This window comes from Augochlora pura, chromosome 10, assembly GCF_028453695.1.
Source record: "Augochlora pura isolate Apur16 chromosome 10, APUR_v2.2.1, whole genome shotgun sequence".
In the NCBI taxonomy this organism is placed as follows: Eukaryota; Metazoa; Arthropoda; class Insecta; order Hymenoptera; family Halictidae; genus Augochlora; species Augochlora pura.
In genome coordinates this window covers 22759325-22781249 of record NC_135781.1, presented here as the reverse complement: position 1 = coordinate 22781249, position 21925 = coordinate 22759325, and positions in this window count along the sequence as shown.

Below are 21925 nucleotides of genomic sequence, written 5' to 3'. Positions count from 1 at the left end.
TAACTATCTATAGTTCTTTCAGTAAAAAGTTACAGTCATTTATGATTACAGTTGCTTTTTGAGGCAGTCCCCTGGCAAAAACTGATTTTATATGTTTACACTCGGCAACATATATTTCATATTTTAATTCGATAAAAATATAGGAATCAGGTTGTTTAAGTAGCCCTCGTTTCAGGGTCGCATCCGGTTTGCTAACTACTTACAGTCCTTTCGGGACGAAATACCAGTTACATGCGGGTCCCTTCTCAAGCCGGTTTACCAGCTGAAAATGATTTTCAGCGAAAACAGTGCAAAAAGCGACAGCCGCCATCGATAATTCTTTTATCATCGCGTTACACGTTGCTCCACTTTTCGCGTCGGCCAGAAATAATCGAGCGGCGAACGTTCGCCTCGTTAGTCCCGGCAAAAAATCTGTTCGGCGTGGGAGGGAACGTATCAAATCAATTTTTGTTGGTGAAGATGGGCTAGCCGGGGTAGGGGTAGAGCGCGAAGGAAACAAAGGACCGCGGGATTACGCGAGAAGAAGCGCGGGAAGGTGACGTCTCGGTAGAAGGAGGTCGTTGGGAGAGGGTGTCGAGGGGGGGCGACGTGGTATTTACGACGTCATTTCCTCGCTGACTGTCAATAATTTCCCTGGGGATGTGGAAGGCACCGGCTCTCTCGTGTGCTCCGGCTCGCTTTCTTCGTTTCGCCACACCTCTTTCTTCCTCGACGCTTCCTCCACCTTCGCGGCGTTGTTCCATGGGCAAATTGAAAAGCTACCGACGCCGAGACGTCCTCGAGATACTGTTCCGCGGCGACCGAAAAGTAATATCGCGCCGGTGGAATGAGATTGCGCCGGATCCGCGCCGTTCCGCCCCGCACCGCACCGCTCCGCACCGCTCCGCGTCGCTCTACACCGCGCCGCGCCAGCCGGAATACATTTTTGATAATTTGTTTCTCGCGTTCAGCCGACTTGTCGCGCACAGACACCGACGAATCTGTCGAAACCCGGCCCCCGTCAACGTGATTCGCGAGCGAAATACGCTTTTTCGGTCCGCCCGTCGCCGCAACAATACCGCTCAGGTGAGAGAGGGGCTTCGGCGAACGTTGACGTGACGTTTATAGCCGCTGCCGGTGCCCGATGCGTGTACACAGACGCTCGTAATTGTCCGACGACTCTGAATGTTCAGGAATAAAATTATTTTACACCGCGGACTCGCGGGTACGAGGCAGTAAAAAGACAATGTCTCAATAACCGCGATGATGACTCCGCTCCTCTAAGATTTCTGCGACTTTCCACTCGTGGACGGTGTAGACCATCCTCTTCGCGGTTGTTTGATTGTTAATGAATATTGTGGAGTAGTAGATGAATAAAAACTGAACTTAATGGAGGATTTTAATACTTTTATCCATAGTTGGGAATAAATTTAATCGTCATTTAATGAGCCATCTGTTACTGTTAACACGTTTAGCGTCACGTCATCCAAATATGGGTGACACTAATTTCTGACCCATCTTCAAAATTCATTTTTATTGTAATATATTTGAACAAATTGGATTTGACTAGAATGCATCGTATGCGAAAGAATTCTAATGCCATTGCCTACGATAAATATTAATTATCTAGTTTCTAGTTTTAATTAATTAAATTGCTTTAACTATGCTGGAATTTTAGTGGTCGATTGTCGGTACTGAACGTGTTAATCGCAATTAATGATTATGTTCGTTTGATTATGGATCGCAATTGACGAATGAAATGTCGTCAAACTTTTTACTCGCGATTGACGACTAAGATAGAAATCCTCTTTACTGATCAATAAAAAAAAGATATAGTGATAAACACGATAAAGGCTATTATTAACAAGAATTACATCAAGTTATCCCTCAAAGTCCATTGAAAAATCAATTACTAATTGTCCCTTTAAATCGATGATTGACAATAAATTTCATCAATCGTTTAATTCAATCGTCCATTTTTCGACGATCAATACTTTCAGTTAACGACTAACTATTACATTCATCGATCAATTACTTCAGTTGTCGACTTTTTGACCATTTATAGTTTTAAACGTTTTCATGTAGCATTTAATCAAATTAAAAATTGTGATCGATTCCTACCCAACACTGTCTCTAATATTTAAGCAATTTTTTTTGTTATATGATTTGTTTTCAATCGGATTGGATATTTGGTGAATATCGATCTCTGTAGGTCTATCACTAGTCAAATTAAAATTATCGGCACGAAACTTTTATAAACAATTTTCTAGCCTTTTCTTTTACAACGGCATACATGTCGAAAATCTGAGAACATTACAAAGACTCTTCTATAGCGTTCCTTAACTGCATAATACGATTCAGATTTGAATCACCTTTTTACTTACCATCTTATTGAAATCTAATTTATTGAATTCTTAAAATAAATTTTAACCACCATTGGTATTTTTACTGTTTAGTGTATTTATATTGTGTAAACATTTATAATGAACGGATATTGCATGAATAATATAATGAACTCCGTTAAAATTTCATGTTTAGTGTATCACTTAATATAACCAATTTTAACACGGTTCATTTCTGTATATTATGTTTTAATTGCTATTACAATCCGAGTTGAAAATTATAAATAATTCTTTATTCTGAATCAATCTGCAACAGAAAAATCAAACGTCAATTGTAGAACCATGTTCTTAATGTTTCGATCATTTGCGTTCAAAGCTATTCTGAACAATAATAACATTTTTGACAATTCTTTAAATATAATCCAATGTAGTAATGTAAAAAGTACGTAAACCTTTCGCATTCGAAGGCTCCGGAGCGAAATTATTTAAAATTTATCTCCAACCCGCGGGCTCCACTAAGAAAACCATGAAGATAAATTTCAAATGGCTGCGCTCCGGAGCTCTCGAGTGCAATAGGTTAACCGTGACTACATTTTGAAGTATGTATATTTACTGACAGTACACGTGAACTATAATATAATTTAAATGACACGTTTGGGTCATATGTCACCAATAATACGAACGTTATTGAGCTAATGCTTTCAGATTGTTAACATTTTGAGATTCGTTAGCGTAGGATAAACGCAATACTTGCCATTACCTTGTCAGAACAAATCTAATGACGTCCAGTCACAAGATCGTGGTTGTCGATTGTGTCGACTACAAATTGAATAAACTCCGTAGAACATTCTTCAAATTGAACAAGAATCTTGATAATAATTTTTAGTAGTTCTAACGAGGAAATGATTGTTGCATAACTGTCTATGCACGATGACTTGTCAAGCACTACCGAATGACTCTGACAAATTCAACAGCGACTGCGGCTGCTCTCATAATTCATAGTTCCATACTCGTAAGAAAACCTTTTAAAAAAAGATTTAAAAATTGGTATACAGAAAATAAAGCTGATGTCATAAGTGAATTTTATAAATTTAGGATAAAATTGAACGAGTCAAATATGAAACTGTAACAAATGTAAAAGAATTTAAAGATATTGTTGAATTATTATCAACTTATTACGACTACTAAAAGAGAAGAAACATTTACTTTTAATTTATGTTTCTTGCAAATTAACAGAGGTGACTTTTATTTTGTATAAAGATCTATAGTTTAATTATAAATGAATTGTGGATTTTTATGCAAAAAACTTGTCTTTGTCTATTGCACGAAACAGGATTTAAATAAAAATGTATTTCTTCTGTGAATAGTTTCAATAAATTGAGAACAATGTAACAAAATTTTACATTTCTTTCTGCATTTCAACCACCTATTGTTTCCACGAGTGTTTAAAATCCACGGTCTGTTCATAAACAACTTCGAAGCATCGGCTGCAAAGTCACGCAAAATTGAAACCAAGAGTCACAAAAAAAAGTCTAAATGTCGAGCAATGCGTTAAATTAACTTTTCGATCTTACTTTATTCGCCCGTTTTTTTAAGTGAAAGGACTAATTGATCGATGAAAAGTTTCAACGTAGAATGCTGGAACATCTGGCAGTTCTTTCACGAGAAATTGCAACGCGATTTTAACGAAGGAACGCATTACAAGTCGGTGGAACGAAGGTATTTCAACAGCTGAGAGATCCCGTGTTCCATGTTTTGCAGCGCGTCGTTTAAACGAGGATTCGCCCGGAGAAACAAACAATAAAGACCTCTCCCGTCCCCCGGTTTCTCATAGCGGTTCATTGTTATGAGCGTTTCGTCTCTTTTTGTCGTCCCGTCGCGTTGGCCGCCTCCGTCCCGTTGCATTCGCGAAAAGTTTCAGCTTTCACGTCGCCCGGAACGATTTCGTGGAAGTATGTTATTGAAATAATTAACGGCGGCAGGACGCCCGCACGAAAAACTATCCGGACGGTTTTGGCGATCGAGGCAACTGTTCGAGGCTTAAAACAGAGACCATAATCGTAACTCACGGGTCGACGAACACGATCAATGTCGAAACACGCGATTCATTAATTTTTATGTCTGTTGACAATACTTTGATGTTTCGCGATGAATGCGGGCGCTATAAAATAATGCGCGTAATATTTCCAAAGCCTGCTATTTTAATGTTTCACTTTATTTTCACTGTTAGTTTGAAAGTTACAGATAACGGAAAATTATTATTATTATATGAATCGACTTTATTAGAAGCAACATAAGTCCATTTGTATCGAAATTGAGATATTTAAGGAGTTGTGAATGTATCACGCTACTTATGTTTATTTAAGAATCTTAAGTCTATAATATCTATTATAATAATAGCAATTATTAATTGAATAATATACAAGTTACTGGAGTCAACATCAAAAAGTAACAAACGAAATTAGATCAGTTTAAAAATAAGGGGCTCATATATAGAAGTTTATTTACGAGAGGTCGTATTCAAAATGAAATCACGAAGATAGTCATTTATTACTAGATGTATGTAATTGTAGATTTTCATGCAATTTCATAGTTCCGCGACAATAATATAATATAATTATTATAATATAACATAATTTAATTAGTATAATATATCATAATATAATATAATTATTATAATCTATTATATAAAAATAAGTCGGGTTTTCCTTCCTGACGCTATAACTCCAGAACGCACGAACCGATTTCCACGGTTTTGCATTCGTTGGAAAGGTCTCAGGCTCCGTGAGGTTTATAGCAACCAAAATTCTGGAAAATTTCAACAGAAAAGCAGGAAAACAGGGAAAATCATTTTTCACATACAGCGCCATCTCTGATACATAGCATGTACTACAAACCAATATGGTTTATAAAACAAAAAAAATAACTTTTCTTCATCTTTTAATCCCCAAACGAAATGTTACAAAAAACGAAGCCATCTGGTGGCGAAACCGAGTTCGCCAGGTTTGCTAGTATGTTATAATATAATACAATATAATTTCATTTTGAATAAAATACCGGATTTCTAGTTTTTCATAAATCTGCACCTGATACAAATACATAAAACTTTGCAACAGTGTTCTTCATGACATTAATTGTCTATGAAATTTTCATTGTATTTGATTCAGTTTTGTATTTCAGAAAAAATGATGTATACGCAATATTATTAAATAACTGTTATTTACTAATATTAGGCATTAATTTAGCTACCGCTTCAGATTCTTCTTGAACCGAATTTTTATAAAACAATTAACAAAAACAGTTTACCTCCAAAAATGTTTACATAAAGATTCGCGGTCTTCTATTATTCATTACATTAATTCACGCGTTTACTGGCATAAATGCTATAGCATTAATTTTTATTGTGACGTAAAGTGACATGAATGGTATAGCAAGCAAAACTATAAGTCAAATTATCATGCCTTCAATTCAATAAAACTTTCATGTTTTTTGTAAATTATTGTGCACTTTGATTTGATCTGTATCAACATGAATACTTTAGCATTCATTATATGTATATAACAACTGAAATATGATACTCCGAGCACCTGTACAATATAAGGCTACTTAAAATTTGGATATAACAATTATCTTAAAAACAAATTACCTGTATATTTTCGCAGCTCATTAAAATTTTCGCTGTCCGTGAACATGCTCATCCACCGTCTTCCTTTACTTTCAGCAAACCGGTGGCACGAATTTTGAGCATTTGACATGAGACCGTTTCGTAGATTTTCTACAACGATCAGTTAATCGGAATTGAAAGCGACGAGTTCCCATCAGACTGTCTAGTCCCATATCACACGATATCGCATAAAAATGCGGGGTTTAGCGGGGTCACGTGGCGCGAACATAATCCGCGAAAAGAACAAGCGTCTTCGGGACGCAAAACAGAGAGAGCCGCCGCGGCGTCGTTAGAACGGGCGCGCGTAAAAAGGCCGAAACTCGTTGTCGTAATGTTTTCACCGGGAATATTGCAACTGATGCTGCCCCCTCTCCCCCCCTCTCCCTCCCCCTCTCCTGGGCTCCGGTTTGGCCCCCCCGCTCGCCCCCCGTTATCCGGGAGTTTCACCGCCGCGTGGCGAGGAACGAACACATTATTCGCGGAAACGATCCTCCCTTTCGCCTCGCGGCCACGGAGAAAAGAGGACTCCTCTCGCTCCGGTAAAAAACGAGGCAGAAGAAGACGCGATGGAAGAAAATGGGGAGAAGATTATGGTCGCGGCGGTGGTGGAACGAAGACGGGCAGTGTTTCTCTCGGGCGGCGATGAAAGCGGAGAAACGGTGGAAGAGGCGGAGGAGAGAAAACGAACCGGAAGAACAGAGGAGTAAAAGGGAAAGAGAGCGAAAAAAGAAGCAGAACGAGAGAGGAAAAGAGAGTGATAGAGAGAGGGAGGAAGAGGGAAAGAGAAAGAGAAAGAGGTCCGCCCCCGCTAAGGGTAGTTATTATAATAAATTTGTCGGGGGTTTAAGAAGCGGAAACAATTCAGAACTGCGAGTGACTCTAAGGATGTGCTTATCGTTGCTTTTATTCAAATGAGAGTGGAAGGCGACGAGCTGCGCCGGATGCGACCTGTATCTCGGACGCTTTTTCTACTTCACCTTCTTGCTGCCTCTCCGTTTTCACTTATTTCTGTTAGTCCCCTTGCTACCGGCCATAATCGAGACGCCAAAATGCTCTGCCCGAAAAACCGAACCAAAATCGGTACGATATCGGTAAATTGTCTGTCCAGAGACGCTTCATTGATATCGGAATTCTGCTCTGTAAATTAGCAAAGATAGGGTACTACAAAAATATTTTCTCGGATGGTGATGAAGTAAATTGTTTATAACTTGAATGGATTAGAACATTTTCAGAAAAGAAAAGCTGTTTGAACTTATGGAAGATGTAACGCAATTTGATCATGTACATAAGAAGAAATCAGTATATATTGTTATCTTGTACCATCACTTTTATTTTATTATTTAATCTTCAACGATAACCACTGTTCTAAGTATTTTATATTACTAAGTATTATTATTGTATTAAATATTACTGGTGGTAACATGACGTCAAATTGAATCGTGAAGAATGAATATAAACTGAATATAAGAATGAGATTTTGTAATAATAATTACAATATGATACTTAATATAAGTTCTAAATTAAAACTTTCTTTTCGTTATTGTTATTACTATTGAAGTGTATTTCAGTGTATTTCAAAAGTGGAGACTTTTGGGAACTACAATGCATAAAGTCTCAAAATAATTTTGTATGACTGGTATACCTTGCATATTAATTATGTTTCCGTAGTTCTTACTTCATGTACAGATGGATTAACCCCTGGTCGTGGTTACAATAAATAGAACATTCCGGAATACAATAATTTCATTAAAAGAACCGGGCAGATATTTACTATGTTCCTGCATTAACATAAAAGCTTAAATATTTGTCATAAGAAAATTCATAGAATTTAGATTACACTTGCTAAAATGTAATAAAATTACTTAAATTATTCATTCTTCACGTTTACTTTTTGTCGAACACGAAATTACATCAATATACTATTAAACCTGTAAAATTCTCAAAGGTAAAAAAACACTTCAGTTTGTTTTCTGTGTTTTGCATCTGACATAGACAATCTTTATTTTGCATAAGGATGCAACACAACAGACTTTTCTTTCATGCTTCGCACATTATACTTGAAATCTCCATGACTCGTCGGCCATGTAATTAAACGTCCAAGATCTGATTTAGAATCGACAAGGAAGGCATGGCGTCTTCGTACGCAAAGGTATGAACCAAGCGCAGGCTTCCGCAGCCGCGAGCCACGAAAGCGTTTGATTATCGCGGAACAATTAGCGTAATCGGTCGTTTCTACGAAAGGGAATTAGTCGGGGAAGTGTCAAGAGTTTAGCGTGTCGAATTCGATATGTTCCGGGGCTGTAGTTTTTTTTATTATCCGGTTAACGACGTCCGCGCGTGAGAATAATAGCCAATGAAACGCGGAACGTTAAAGTTTAAGTACGCTGACACCGTGGCCCAAGGAGGAAGGATCGTGATCCCAGAGGACCACCCCGATCACGACCCTGTTTATGACGTTCTTCGTTCATTAACGAGCCGACGCGGCGCGGTGCGACAGGACGCGCGGAGGGGTCGGGTCGGTGGGGGGAGGGGGGGGGGCAAGCGGGCCGCGACAATCGCGAGGGTGGTTGTCGAGATAAAAACGGGCCGTTTTGCCGAAAAGGAAACGTCCGGGCAAAAATCGTAACGAGGGGAACGGGTTCGCGGCGGATTCGGCCCGGTCCGGCCCGAAATTCCGCCCCCTGTCCCTTTTATCTTTTTTCGTTGTGGCTGATATAGTTTAGGGCCGCAATAAAACCGGGCCCCCTGACCACTTCGATTTACGGCTTAATTAAACGCACCACGTCCCCGAGACACCACGAAAAATCGTCGAAATGCCGGTGGTTTCTTAAAGTTCCTTAAATACGAGCCTACGGTTGCCGGCCACGGGGACCGTTTATGGCCCCTTTCGGTCCGGGCCCTTCCTTTTTTCGTCCGCCCGATAAACGTTTCTTTCGTTCTGGATACCCGCCGTCGGAAGAGATTTCTCTTCCACGGTTTTCGGCCCGCTTTTTTTCGCCTCTTTTGCTAACGAACCCGGCAATCCTGTCCTTTGCGAATGTTCGGAGGAGCGCGAGGTGCAACATCCTCCAACTCCGGATCCCTCGGTCCTTCGGAGATCGCGGTCTCGGCGGATCAGTGGAGCGGACGCCGTTCTGCTACCGCGGAAGCTGTTTATCAATTGTTACTATACGCTGTACTTGTGAAAGTATTAACAGTCGAAAGGCGGGGTCGGGTCAAATTTGACTCATGCTGAATTAGTGTACGTTAGACATTATGAAAAAAGGTAGAATATTATGTTGTCAAAAATGATCCAGTACTATTGACGAACTGCTAACCCTTTGCGCTCGAATCTATTTCAACTGGAAATCTGAAGTAATTTCTCTTGTTTATAGCATTTCCATTTTATGTAACAAAGTGCATTTTATGCATACGTAATTAATTATTGTCATTCGTACTAACATAACATAACCATAACAATTTTTAAAATGCAGACTTTGTTAGTATGAAGATTACTTTGCAACGCGATAGAACAATTTTATGGTACCTCGGAGTCATCACTCGAGTGCAAAGGGTTAATATATTCGCTGTTATAAATTTTAGATATCTGTTGTGGATAATATTTTATTTATTTCTGTGATGTGGACAATCTTTTAACCACTTATCTTATGATTTATTTGCAAAAAAAACGTATGCGAACAGATTATTTAAAGTATGACAACTCTGTGCGAGGTGTTATCACTAAATAAAACTAAAATATTTCTGTTTTCATGTAATGTATGTGTATTAAATAACTAAGAAGACTAATATCATTTCTAAGTTAAGATAAAATTGAGAAAAAATTCTTAACATAATTGATATCGTTATTAACAAAATTTACAAACTATTTAAATTCCTTTTTAATGTTGTTCATTGTTGAATAAGTGATTATAAGTATAATGATACAATTATAGACAGAGATTGTGTAAATGATATCATTATCTTTTTTCAACAGTTAGAAGAAATTTATGTGGTGTTTAAACATGGTTGTCGTTTGTCAGATTCGAGTTTGGCAAGAAATATAGCCACTGCCGAGACTCGTCATTTCCTTTTAAAGGGTTAAGAGATGAGATAATTTCTTTTGGCAACAAAAAGAAAAACGCAATGAATCTTTAATAAACTCCATCTTATATACCCGAATACAACGTATTCGAAAAAACATTTAGTTTAGAAATCAATCATTATTACAAGCTGATTGCGAATTTGATGTATTTTGCGATAAAAAACGAGTAGTTGTTTTTTTAAAGAAAAGATAGAGTAAAAGAAGGAAAGAGTGATATGTAAACAATCTTTATCTTGTATAAAGATTTTTCACATAACCACACCAAAATCACAAAATTCAATTTATTCAGATCTTTTCAATTTTTATATTAGAATGTGTATTGATTAAACTTTAATGCATTCCAGTGGAAACGTCTTTATAAAAATGCTAATGATTCTATTATTAATACGACAATAAATGAATAAAATGAGTTTAGATTCAAGCCAGTATTAAACTAACAAAATAGAAGATAAGTAGAACTGTGGAGACAGTTAAAGATTTGTTAAGAAAAAATTCAGTTTTATTTTATATCTCTTTCTCATAATAAGACTGTAGATTTTCATGCAAAATTAAAATTGCCTAAGTCAATTGTAAAAATATCTCTTCTCTTCTAACAATAATCATACGTAGAAAATAATATAACACCACCCCTAAACTCTTCCAATACTTTTCCAGTTTCGTACTGAACCTATTAATTATTATTTTAACTGCATAAAATTTAAAATCTACTAATCTTAATCTCAATACAATTTTAATTTCTTCGCAGATCTTAACTATTACTTGTACAAAAGGAAATTTGTCTTAGATAAAATAGAACATTTACGTTTCGACGTATGAGTTTGATAAACTCCAGGGTAATAGAACAATGACAAAGCCTTTCGATATTGTAATTTGTGTTTCCAGTTCTCAAAGAGGATCAGCTGTTCGCCCTCATTCGGTGGTTCGTTGTCTTCGACCAGTCGAGCCCGATTTTTTATTGCCCACAGTTTACGAGAGCCGCGTATCTCGACAACGGCTGTAAAATAAATTACTAATGCAGCGAAATTGCACGCGAAATTATTGCCGCGATTACCGTGCCTCGCGCGAATCGTTTGAGCCTCCGGCTGATTAACCGCACGCTGTAAATTAACCGGCGCAATCGCGTTTTTGTTTTCAGATTAAGTGTACGGTTTTTGAAATCAATTTAGGATTATGCGGGCCCCGCTCGATCGTACGTTTGCTTTTTTGCCCGCGGTCTTCGATCTTATGGCGGGCAATTCTGATTGAAGAAAAAACGCTGAAAAAGATGAGATCATTAAGAAGGTCGCAAAAGTAATCAATGAAGTAGCAGTAAATGACAAATATTAGAATGGTAAAAACAGGAATGAAATAGGTTATGGCTTTTTTTTAAATATGATGGTGGGGAGACTGTCGGAAGATTGTTAAGGAAAGCTTTACCCCTTAGTTAAGTAATGGATTTAATTGTCGGTATTTTTTCAATAGAAGGAATTTTTTTAACAGAGTTTACGATCGTATACAGTATGGTTTGCAAAATTTTTAAATTTGGTCTTGATACTTCGTACAGCATGAAAAATATCAAAATCATATGATATATAAATTATAATTATATAATATATAATTTATAAATATTATATATAATATTTACATTATGTAGCTGTTTGCCTGAGGTTTGAGAGTTGTTAGTATTTAAAGTTAGCCCTCTAATGGTTTTCTATGTTCAAAAAACAATATAGAAAGTTAACAAATAGAAAGAAAGCTCTAATGAGATATACGAAGGAAACAAAAACAATTGGAACATAAACATGTACATAATATTTTTAAGGAAATTGTGCCAGATCTCAATATTCTATATACAACTAGAATTGAAAATACAGTAGCAGATAATGAAAAACAAATTCGCAGGAATAATAATGCGACTAATCTAAAAATAAACATCTGAAATTCTTGCGATCGATTGCCTCATTTTGATCCACTATGATTCTTTACTAGAAAGAAAATAGCATAGTCGAGAAAAGTACAAAATAATTACGATAAGATACACGGGAGTGCTACCATAAATGAAGTTCAATGAAAGATGCTGAAAAATAAAGGCGAGGCGAACAAAGGAATGGCATTTTTAAGAAAATGGCGCTAGACGAGTCTGTCGCCGGATTATTAAGGGAGAATTTCTAGATTCCCTTAGCCGAGCAACGGAGTTGATACGTAATCCGGAGTTAGTGTCTTTTCAGTCGGAAACACCCTGTATACAGGGCCGTTTATACACGTACACGGTGGACCACATCTCGTGGTGGTTTTTCGTATTATCCCGGGCGACATAATATGGGGGTTTATCTCGTGGAATCATGGTGGCTTAGCAGGGTGGTTTCTTCCCTCTCGCAGACCGTCGTCTCCTCGAAGGCAAATCCTCCTCGCGGAAGACAACGTCCCAGCCCCTTGGACCTTCGGGCCATGTATATTTTCACGGTGTATATACGCGTCTCCAATTTCTGCTCGCCCACCCACCCTTCCCGAAGAATCCGGCGACAGGGCGACGCTGCCAAAACCCACGTGTCCCTTTTCGGCTAGACAAGAAGTCCCGCAACGGCAGCGACAAATATTATACTTTCGAAATTTCTCTGTTGCACTTGCGGAAATGATTTAATTACTAGACCAAGTTGTTTCTGCAAACAAGTTATAACTTATAATCATAAGATGCATTTATCCTATAAAGTCATTATAGCCGAAATCTGATAAATTGCACTAACCAGAGGTATGTCGATTATTTTATTGCTCAATAAAATTGATATATTAAAATGAGAATTACCAATAACCTGGTATCTCCCAATTCAATTTATCCTTTAATTGTCTGACTTAAGGAAATGACTATTTTTAACACATTTGTAAACCCCTTACACTGTAACGAGTCAGGTGTTTGATACAGAATTGATATGTAATCAACTAATTACGAACGTTGTTAATTTCTTCTGATTGGCAAAGGGATTCTTCTGTTACCAAATTATACAAATAAAAGCAAATATACAACGTACAATATAGTCTAGTGAAATTCCAAAAGGAAATTCAAAAATTTTGTAAAACTTGGCAATTCTAAAATTTAGGAAAGAACATAAATGAAGAAATAATTTCTTTTTTAATCTGTTGAAAAGAATGATGAAAAGAACAATCATAAGGGACTGTTGTGTTTTAAAATTTCTCTGAAATATTGTCAGATGATAATTACGTATATATTGTAGCAAGAATTTTCTGCGTCAAGTTTATTTTCACGATCTTGCGTACGAACGTCTTCGTTAATCAACCCCATATGCTCGGACCTGTAAAATTACTAGGGGAAAGTGTCCCCTATCTTTCGCCAACCGGAGAAGGATAGAGGAAAGTTTGGTTGCGTTGCCAAAGGCAGAGCACAATAGCCTTGAGTGACAGTGCTATCGTAGAAAGTCCTCGAAAGGAAATATTGGGGGATAGAATTGCGAGCCGAGAGGGACGAGCAAGGGGGTGAATGATGCTCGGTGTTATTGATTCTAATGATATATTCGCGCCGAGGGCGGTGGCAGGATGTAATTGATATCTGGTGTGACGCGAAACGTATTTATGAGTTCGTGTTTCCTACGATTATTCTTTTTCCTCTCGAGATTGCAATCCCGTTCTCCTTGCGCTCGCCTTTCCGTTTACATCAATTTAATATATGCGCTAATATATTTTTAACTCGCCAATCGTAATTTGATCAAACTCGCCGAACCTCGAAAATCGATTTACTGAATTAAGAATGAAGTACCGTGCATTGGAAGTTGTCTGATATTCTTCAGCCGCTGTGAAATATTAATATCAATCGCAATATATTCGAATGAATCGAATTTCGCTAATATTTCTGGAATTTCAGATTTCTCAAGACCTGATTACTGTATTCAAATTTAATTCTGCAACCCAGTCATCTCAATTGAATTACTTTCATCCTGCAGGATCTTTATTCGTTTACAAGATGTCTATGGAAGAATAAAAGGATTATAAGAATATTCTTCCGATTGTTATTATTTTTATGTACAATAGATTACGACGCAGAACGGATCCTCAAAATCTCCGATTTTATTGACAATTGAATGATATAGAACAAAACTAACTCTCACAAACACATGTTTCTTTGATATCTAAGATTTTATTTGGAAACATAATTAATGGATATTTTTTAAATATTATTAATATTTAATATTTTAATATCATTTTAATATTATGCAATATTATGTGTTCCATTATTTTTCACTAGAATAAATATCCTCAACGAGTTTTAGTCGTTGCTGGACATCAAACGTAGTTATTTTAATTTCGAAGAGACGCTCCAACATATAACGAAAAGAAAAATAAAAAAGATTGGAAACGAACGAGCTATAACTTATCCAAAACCTTCAGTTTTTCAGTGATCAACTCGTGGTTCTAGAGCCAAAGGCGCCACAAAGGCGATTGAAATTCCGTTAGAGACCGTCCGATCATTTTGCGAAGCTCGCGAAGCGACCCGCGCATAAAAAATCACGGTCTAATAACAAGTTTCTTGGACGTGGCAAATTGTGCCTCCAGTTTCAGCGCGGGAAACAACGCCATACGTCTTCATAGCCCCGGTAATGGGGTAATGGTATACACATAACGAACAGCAACGCCGCGCGGCTCGCTTGGAATAAAGAGCCGCGCATATCCGAACGGATTATCTGTTCCCGACGAAATAAAGAATTTCCGCATTGTCGGCGAACGGCCACGGGGAAATTTCAATGTCTTCGGTCTATTTAATAGCCGTAATTCAATTGTCCGTGCCCGGTCGAATAAACAAGCCTATCGAGCATTAAATAACCGGCCCTATTCGGCGCTGCGAATTGTCGCTACCAAGTTGGGAACGATACATAAGGCTGCGCCGCCTCGCGCGCGCGCGCGCACACCACGGATAAAGAATGTCGCCACGTTCGCGAAAGGATCCACGATCCTCGATCTCTCGCCTCCAGAACCGGAGATGCTTCACAACAACCTTTGGATCGGTACTAAACGATTCGGATGTCTCGAGAATTTTTCACTGAAACGTCCTCTTGTTCACGATTTTTTTCTTTAATTTGAATGTTTTCCAGTTTATTTGTCGCCGAGTGTAGATAAACTGTAAAGAATTAGCTCATCGATCTTTAACTGATCGATATTTCCTGCGTCGATCAATCTAATATTGATATATATCGCATGACTTAATCTGTTAGTTTTGTTAATGCTCTTCCGATTTTTTTGTAACAGTTTATACTGTTGCTTTATTTCATCTTAAAAGCTTCAAGCTTTAGAATGGGTTATTCACGACTCTTTCTTATAAACGCGAACCAGTATTCGGATATTTGCGCAAGATATAAATTGTCTGCAGTGATTACAAGATACAGAAGCTGCATCTATTTCGTTCCTTAAAAATTTTAACGATTTAAGAATAATGGGTCAGTGTTTGAAAAGTCTATAAATGTTATCGCCGTCTTGTATTCGACTGAATTATTTTCTCCCATAAACGCATAAAATCCGCAGTCTAGCCATAACAGTTGAAATTGATGGTAAACGGAAATTCGGTAGCCTCGCGCACCCCCTAATGGAGAATTTAGGCAAGTTAGCCTCTGGGAACAGCAATTGTCGAGTGAGCTGTCATTGCCCGTAGAGCTGGCAGAGCCGCAGAGTTAACTTTGTCGAGGTAAACCGACCCGCAGCATTAATCTATTCCTTGGGTCCCGATTAGCCGCGACTTCATACGCGTCTCCGGTCGGCATTCCTTGTAAATTTAATCCCATTTGGTTGGCAGGGGCCGGTGCTCGAACAGGCGCGCGATTCGATTGTCACGCGACGCCGGCAGAAATACCAAATAAATCGGCGAGGGGTTCGTTAAATGAGCCGCCCTATTTGGCGTTGCAAATTGTCAGCGTCCACGTAGGAATGGGATACAAGGTTCGATTACGCGGGTATACGAGGTGCAAGGAACGGTATCTCGGCCTAAAGGAGAAGTACAAGGGCTATTAATCCGGGTCCCGAAGCGGGTACATAAACGGCCGCTGCTATTCGCCGACATTTCTATGGACGTATATGTATGTGGCGTCATAGTCGTCGTCGTCGTCGCCGTCCTCGTCCTCGTCCTCGTCCTCTTCCTCCTCGTCGTCCCGTTCCGTTCTCTTCCGTTCTGTTCCGTTCCGTTCTGTTCCTCCGCGGAGAGCTTTTATTTTCTCAAATCGATGCCCTGCCTGCGTGCCGGCATTGTCGCGCAGAAACTACGGCTTTGTATGCATATGTAAACGCGGTTTACTCGTAGAAATTGCCGGGCATTGTACGCGGACCAGTTGGACGCCGAGACCCCGCCATTCTTCTGGCTTAGGAAATACCGGGGACCCTGTTTCACGCACACACGTGTACTCCGAGCTCGACACAGTCGAATTCTGCAAACAAATTTTCGATTTGCCCGCCGCGAGTCTGGCTTTTGTCTTCGTTCGTTCAACGAGTTCGAACAGAAACGGTAACAACGGACTTTTTTACTTTGATCGATCATTGTGACGATGATCTTAAAGGCTCTGGCCTGGGAGTCAGCTGGCTTTGTTGGCAGTATCTCCGAGTATGTCTCGCAGTTTTTTCAAGTTTTTGGTAGATTTTCGAAAAATTGAAATTATTATATGTGTTCAGGTTTTTGGACCGATTAGGTCTTCGGTTGGACGAGATTGATAGGTTTCAATTGTGTGAAATTCGGGTTAGGGATTTTTTTCAGACTAGACTAGACTTGTAGATGCTAAGTATTTTTTAATTGTTATAAGAGCTCAAATTTTTAAATTGAAGGAGAAGGAATTCAACTGGACGTGGTAAGTAGGTTTCAACAGTGTGAGTTTAGAGATTTTTTTCTGTAACCAGGCTGGTTTTGTAGGAAGTCCTTACAGATGCATGATCAAATCTAACAACAAATTTTAAGGGTCTTATGCTGTTATTAGCGCTCAATTTTATAATTTGTACTAGGAGAACTGCAGCAGAACGTGGCAAATATATTTGGATCGTATGACATCTATTTTAGATATTTCTTTCGGAGGCTAGACTAGTTCTCCAAAGATTAAAAATAAAAAAGATTTCAAAGATTAAAAACTCTAAAAATATTTTTGGTTGCAGATTTCTGAAGATTTTAAATTAGTTTGGAAGCTAACTTTGTTACGAAATTTAGCAAGTCGTTGCAAATTGATTTCGAGCCCGCAACGTTCATTTTAGAAACTTCATCTCTCTGAAACTTATTTAATCATGAACTTATTTAATGAGCAGAATTAAATAAGTAACAATTCTAAAGAAATTGTTAAACTTCCTAAGATTAGATTATAAAAAGAGCCGAGTCTTGCCACAATAAGAGAAATTAAACTAAATTTTGCACACAAGTTTCCAAGGATCTCCCCCCATGGACCATGCTATCTTTATAGGTAGAACCCTCAAGAATACCGTGACATTTTGAATAAATCCTTCGAGGATGTGAAATTACTTTGCGAGCCGAATCTGCCAGATTGAAATAAAAGGAACCCAGCAGAATATGGCGGATAGGTTTCGAACCCGCGACGTTTAGGGAAACGGGATGCGATCGCTATTAATCTCGGCGATACCGGCTCTGTCTAATCCGAGAAAGTGGTCGACCGCCCTCTGCGGACAAGGGGAACCGTTGATTGTGAGAAATCGCAGGATTAGTGAAAGCACGAGGTTCCCGTAGAACCCGAGTGTGTAGTAAGTATGTGGTCGTCTTATTCGTCCGAGGGCTCGGCGACATTAAAAAGCGATGATTGAATGGTCCCCGCGACTTCCGAGGGGATATTAATTTTCATATTGAAGCGTCTCCATATTCTAATGGATCGCGACTTAACGCGTGGAACGCCGCAAACACTGCTCCGTTGCTTTCCAGTTTCAGAAGACTTTCTACCTTCGAAGAAGGGAAACGTCGCGCGATGGATCTTGCTAATTCCGATTGCTTCTATTCGAAATGGATTTAAAATGAGACGCGCTGCTTCTATCCGATGCATGTGTGCGAAAAATGCGTAACACTTTATACGCTGTGCAATATATTTTATTATAACTCAAGAGAGAAACTTGTTATAATCATGCAGTGCATCCGCGTGTAACAGTAATTACTAGTGATTTGCGAATTTGTATGCAAAATAAAGAAATATAAAGAAAAAGCAAAGTAATGAAATTTGATTCTCCGTTTAGTAATTCCAACAGATTGTTGATAATATACAGATAATCTTAGATTCTGGTAATTTGTTACTATTTACAATTTCATCGATCTATTGTCATTACAAATGCACCAAATCCGCAGTTTATTGACGGGTTGATGCAATTTTAGAAATAAAATGAAACAGCGTCAGTCGTTGCTGAAGATTCCCAGCAAATGGTTCTGAGAACGTCGAATGCATTTTCCCCTCGGACAACAGCTTCATTATTGTTAGGTATCGACAATCGAGCAGTTTCCGTTCCAGTTGAAATCGTGGAATCGCGGTTGGGATCGACATCCGGAGTTGATCGAGGTGTTGAAACGACTTATGACGCATCGGGCCATTAAAGACAGCAGCCGTAAAAATAAGAGCTGCCAGATGACGATGATGATGACGATGGTGAAAGCTCCGGGATGATAGCACCGCGGCACCACGCCGTGCCCCGCTGGATACCACCACGATATCCCGGCGAGAGCAAACCGTTCGAATAACTCGTCGGCTTTTCGACGTAATCAATTCTACGCGAGGGCGTACCAACACCTTTCACTTACACATGTCGATCCTTGCTGCAAAACTCCTCGATCCCCCGAGTCCCTTTAATCTGTCCGACAATCGGCCAGGTGACACGTTATCGCCGGGAGCTTAGCCATTTTTCCTTGTACAACCGACTTTCTTAACCCGCTCAGTAACTTTCGAGCCTCGTGCTGATATATCGATATTTTACCAAATAATTTTAATACTTTCGCCAGATGACGTATACGTCTTAATTATACAAGGTCTTTGAGTTAAATAATAACAATATTGTTGACGGCAGACAATCAACCTGAAATATCAAAGTAAAAAACGGCTCATAAAGAGTTATCAATTAACACAAATAAATAGGATCTGTCTGAATCCGGAGTTGGAAAATTATTATTTGAATAATAAATCCCCATGAAACTAATTTAAATTTTTACAGGTTTCATTGAAGTGTATAGACGAATACGTACCTCGAAGAATATGTTTCAAGAAGATTGATGAATATAATTATAAATTTGTCATTATTTTAAAAATTATAAATGACTTCAATTATGTGTAATGATTTTTTAAAACGTTAGCGTATACAGTTCAAAACTATTCTTTGTCAATTTAGTGTGTCCAAGATGTACATAACCGTAACCGTTAAAGGGTTACTGTTATATTAGAATTATAATGAGATAATAGAAGCTCACCTTTCCGGCCGTTTACACGAACATCCACTTAAGAATCGAACAGGTGTCTAAAAGAAGGGCATATGTTCCTGTACAACTTACAGAAAAGCGTTAAATCAATTGATAGCTCACTGTATCGATTAAATAAGCAGCTGGTGGAACGTTCTTCTCTCACTCGGAAAGAAAGGAATAATCCAGTCGCGATTAAATTACTTTATTAACTCCAAAGACGAAATCAGATGTATTTTCTGAGAATGTTTAACCCTCCCCCGATGTTTATAAAATCGGTGTTCAAGTTACATATGTCTGACTGACATATCTTTGCAAACTGTACTATAATAAAATATTTCTAAGAATGTAAATGATGATTGATATGAAAATATAAAGCAGGGATTTATTTACAGAATTCAAGAAGTTTCACTGCAATGAGGAAGCAACTTAAAAGATAATTTGTTCGTTTACTTATTTAAATCTAATGATCTAGAAATAGACTTCGATTTTTGAACCCTCGATTTCAGAATAAACTGTTAAATGTAAATGTTGAACTATTGTTTTAAGAATTAGATTGTCTTTTTTCACCGAGAAATTGTTACAATCGAAAATGTTGTAATGATTGTAACCGTGACGAGAATAATATGACAAAAGGTTTAGCTTTCCCTATTTAATTTGGACGATTATTATTTTGCATAAAGATGCATAGTCTAGGAACGAAGGATCGGGAGAAAGCTGCAACTATTATTGTCGGAATTGTTATCGCATTTTCATAGATTCGTTGGTGGAACGATCCGGTGACACAGTTTGATAGGAGCACCCTGTATACGAAGGCTTTCTACGACGACGATGCTGACGGTGCGTCAGGTGGCTCTGTTCTCTGTTTCCCACGGACTTCAGCCTTTATTATATCATTCGATCACAATGCACACCGAAACGTCTTCGGATCGAGCGTGGAGAAGCGGTGCACCTGCAGCCGGCTGCAGCTCTTCGACTTGCGCCATGCAATAACACCGGCACGCCAGCCAGAGAACACACAGCGGCCGCTACGCCGCCGCGCCGGTACCTGTGCGCGCTCTGTGTTCCCTCGAGATGTATACGTGTCTTGTCGCGATTCTTCCTCGTGATAGATGCACCGCGATTCAGGTCAGTTTCTGTTTCGAAAGAAGGGAGAAAGGTGTTTTAGAGGGGCCCCCGGGGGGAACCGAGCCGTTTGGGGCGGCAATAACGGTGAATCCGGCGGCGATCCTCTTTTATTGACACGCGTGCGTTCCGTTTCGTTCCGTTCCGTTCCTCGTGCATCTCCAAAGAATCATCGTCTCCGATCTCTTCTCTGTAATTTCGGCGAACCAGCGGCCGAGAATCGTGAGCTTGCAATTTCAATGATCGAATGGGAATTCAACCCTTGCCGCTTCCCAAATATTTAAGCGAACAATGCCCGAATATGTTGAAATGTGTTAGGTCATTATTGGACAGGAATTTTATGGATTTACGACGAAAATGAATAAAAGTGAAGAAAATGAATAAAAAATTAATAATAGCAAAAATGTATATACAATGTGAAAATATTATTGTATTACTGTCAACCCGTTAGATTGATTTAAATGAGAAATAGAAAATATCTATGTAATTCCTGCATCTTGTAATTAATGAAGATACTCTTTACTTTGCATAAAAATCTGCTGTCTAGTGATTATTTAGTGTAGTCGGAAAGAACAATATTTTAAGTACTGAATAACGCATTTAAAATTAAATTAATGCTTCATTTGGAAATAATCAGTAATTTTCTTATATGATTAAATATCATTTAAATAGTTCCACAAATAATGTAATTGTTATTTCTCATTTGCAAATAAAATGTTATATTTTATTTGGATCTTCGGGAAGGACAAATAATAAAATGTTATATTTTATTCGAATTTAGGTGAAGCACAAATAGGAAGTAATAAACATACACATTGAATAGTTCATAACTTATTACTAGAAATTTTCATCACGAGTCAAACTCATCAAAGTATGTCGAAGTGTTAAGAATATAATAGAAATTTTTGTACTCTTTTCATCATTTTGAGAAATCGTACAGTATATGAAAATATTCTCAAGTTCTATTAATGTTTTTACAGTGTTGTATTTGATTTAGTCAATTGTGTTGAAAATTGGTGAAATCTGCAATCTATATTATTCCAAACTGTAGATTCTTACACAATTTCTAGTTTCTATATTTAATAATGAAACAAAAAGAATCATTTTATCATTGGTTAGATTTCTTCCGGTGAAAGTAAAATAGAGATATCATTAATTATTGTTAATGAATATCTTTTATTGTAATTCGTCATCAATGCATATAAATATGCAGTCCAATTATCAGTACTATCAGTTCAGTTCTCTGTGTACTTTTATAATTATACAGTGTACTTTTACAATTATACAGTGTACTTTTTATACCGATTGTATTTGCTAGATTAGCGATCACCATATTAAGCTTGTTT